Source organism: Sciurus carolinensis, chromosome X (assembly GCF_902686445.1).
Source record: "Sciurus carolinensis chromosome X, mSciCar1.2, whole genome shotgun sequence".
Classification (NCBI taxonomy): domain Eukaryota; kingdom Metazoa; phylum Chordata; class Mammalia; order Rodentia; family Sciuridae; genus Sciurus; species Sciurus carolinensis.
In genome coordinates, this window is record NC_062232.1 from 116312088 (window position 1) to 116315530 (window position 3443).

The window sequence follows — 3443 nt, forward strand, 5'->3', positions numbered from 1 at the left end:
TCAGCTGTAGTGTTAGGTTGTTTATTTGTTGAGTTTTACTTCTTTTATTAAATGCGCTCCATGAAATAAATTTTCCTCTAAGTACCACTTTCATAGTGTCCCAGAGATTTTGATATGCTGTTTCTTTTTTTTTTTTTTTAAGGAAAATGCTGGTTTCCACTGTGTTTATTACTAATATAAAAAAACGTTAAAAAGAAAAAAATTCATTCTCAGTTCTTCAACGGCTCCCATCCCTCCCTCTTGCCCACACAACTCCTGACCCATTTCCCCAGGGCCAGCTCAAAACTGAACCTGTTCACTGCCGTTTTCACAGAAAACAACCAGTGCCAGGGATGTGAGGGAAGAGTGTCAGAAGAGAGCAACAGTACTGTCCAGGTTCCACCCAAAGATAGGCCAGGTGGAGATTCACAGAATTCAAATGAAAGGGCTGGTGGCCTCAAAATGACATAGTCTAACTAAAATGGGCTGAAAAGGAGCTGGGTAGGGAGGCCCATCTGAGGCTTTACAAGACATCACTGGCCTGTGTCAGACCCAGAATAATCAACACCAGAATAAACAGGGAGGCAGTCTTGTGGAATTCCACAATTCTCCCAAGTTGGGAGGTTGGGAAAGTCTAATAGGGCACCAAGAGCCTCACTCATTTTGGCAGGAAAAATTATTCTAGTGTTGGGAAATCACAAAAATGCCACGGACACTGAGAAAGGCTACAAGGGGATGCACAGTTTCACAAAGCACAGTGATCACAGACCATAGCGGTGGGGATCATGCTACTGACAGAGAAACTACAAAATCCAAAAGCAGGGGCAGTTGCCTTTCAGGGAGCAACTCTGTACCAGTCACCCAAACCTGACCCCAGGTCAGAAAACCTGGTGAGTTTCCCGAGCAGCTGAAAACATTGGGATGTCACATAAAAAGGACTTAAAACAAGCAGCTAAAGGGGGTAGGAAACCACTCCAGGGCTCTCAGGAATTGAGGGCAATACTGGGGACAGGTGGACAGATGCACAAGAAACAGCACCAAAGAGGTTTCCTGTTCAGCAGTCATTTGGCGAAAGGGAAGAAGATCCAGGAGGCAGTTGAGGGAGCAAGAAGGGGTCCCGAAGGCAAGTCTCTGGAGGCTGGATTAGAAGACAGAGCGCACTGTGCACCAGTGATGAAACACAACTCTGGACCCCAAACCAGGGAGGTGGTGGATGGGGGTGGACGTGTCACTGACCGAGGGTGTCGGGTGGAAGAGCCTCACAGTAGCCATCACGGGGCCAGAGGGAAATAAATGGCCACTAGGTCACAAAGGGCTCTTTTCCAGCCTGGATGGGAAGGCACAGTCTCACAGAGGAGGTCCATTGACGCCTGGGTGGTAGAAGGCACAGAGGTCTTCATATCTACAGTGGCCCTTTTTGGAAAAGTGTCGACAGACAGGGTGGTCGGATTTGTATTCCATAACATGGGGGCCATCCTTAGGCGGGCAGATATTCTTGATAAGAGACCAGCTTTTGAGCCTTCGAGGGTTTCTCTGCTCTTTGCGAAAGCTTTCCCTGGAGGGACCCCCATGTCCTGGCCCTGGAAAAGGGGGTTCAGCATTGATCCCCCACCAACCACGACTATATGGGCCAGACCTGGGGCCGAGGCCTCCCCGGATTGGGCCTCTGCCCCGGGGAGGAGGTGGGAGACTCAGCAGTGGTGGAATCATCAGTCCCCTTGATCCTGGAGGACCTCTGTGAAGAGATGGAATCATACAGTCTGTATTCTTTTGTGTCTGGCTCCTTTTGTGCAACATCATGTTTGTGAGATTCATCCAGGTTGCCTGTAGCGGTAGTTCATTCATTTTCATTGCAGTGTAGTATCCCATTGCATGCATACAAACAACTGATTTATCCATGCTACTGATGATGGACATGTGGGTGGTTTCCAGTTTGGGGCTGACTTGGGGTCACCAGGCTTTCCATTGGCCATGGGGGGAGGGCCCAGAAGGCTAGGTGGTCCGATGGGACTCTCATCTTCCTCATCTCCCGTCTCTTCCCGCTCGGGCAGTGGTGGCTGCTGTGGCGGCGGCTGCTGCTGCTGATTCTGCTTCTTTCATTTCGGCATCGTGGCTGCGGCAATCGATATGATGTTTCTTTGTTCTCATTTGCTTCTAAGAATTTTTTAATTTCCTTCCTAATATCTTCCATTATCCATTCATCATATAATAGTATATTGTTTAATCTCCAGGTGTTGGAGTAGTTTCTGTTTTTTACTCTTTCATTTATTTCTAACTTCAATCCATTATGATCTGATAGAATACAAGGTAGTGTCTCTATCTTCTTGTATTTGTTAACATTAGCTTTGTGGCATAATATATGGTCTATTTTAGAGAAGGATCCATGTGCTGCTGAGAAGAAAGTGTATTCGCTCTTGGTTGGATGGTATATTCTATAAATGTCCGTTAAGTCTAAATTATTGATTGTGTTATTGAGATCTATGGTTTCTTTGTTCAATTTTTGTTTGGAAGATCTGTCCAGTGGTGAGAGAGGCGTGTTAAAATCACCTAGTATTATTGTGTTATGGTCTATTTGGTTTCTGAAATTGAGAAGGATTTGTTTGACATACATGGATGAGCCACTGTTTGGGGCATAGATGTTTATGATTGTTATATCTTGCTGATTTATGCTTCCCTTAAGCAGTATGAAATGTCCTTCTTTATCCCTTCTGACTAACATTGGCTTGAAGTCCACATTATCTGAAATGAGGATGGACACTCCAGCTTTTTTGCTGAGTCCATGTGCATGGTATGTTTTTCCCCATCCTTTCACCTTTAGTCTATGGGTATCTCTTTCTATGAGGTGAGTCTCTTGCAGGCAACATATTGTTGGATCTTTCTTTTTAATCCAATCTGCCAGTCTATGTCTTTTGATTGATGAATTCAGGCCATTAACATTCAGGGTTATTGTTGAGATATGATTTGTATTCCCGGTCATTTGGTTCATATTTAAAATTTTATTTATTTATTTATTTATTTTTTGACACAACTTGGTTCCTCCTTTATTTGACAGTTCCTTTAGGATAATTCCTCCCTTTGCTGATTTGTTTCTTTGTTTTTTATCTCTTCCTCATGGAATATTTTGCTGAGAATGTTATGTAATGCTGGCTTTCTTTTTGTAAATTCTTTTAGCTTTTGTTTATCATGGAATGATTTTATTTCATCGTCAAATTTGAAGGTAAGTTTTGCTGGGTATAAGATTCTTGGTTGGCATCCATTTTCTTTCAGAGCTTGGAAAATGTTGTTCCAGGCCCTTCTAGCTTTTAGGGTCTGGATTGAAAAATCTGCTGATATCCGTATTGGTTTCCCCCTGAATGTAATTTGGTTCTTTTCTCTCACAGCCTTTAAAATTCTGTCTTTATTTTGTATGTTAGGTATTTTCATTATAATGTGCCTTGGTGTGGGTCTGTTGTAATTTTGTGTAT

General features: G+C 43.5%; 1 pseudogene; it reads right to left on the bottom strand.

Annotated features, from left to right (window-relative positions):
* Positions 1-812: 812 nt before the first annotated feature.
* LOC124972309 (proline-rich protein 3-like) lies at positions 813-2099 on the bottom strand (annotated as a pseudogene).
* Between the last annotated feature and the right edge of the window lie 1344 nt (positions 2100-3443).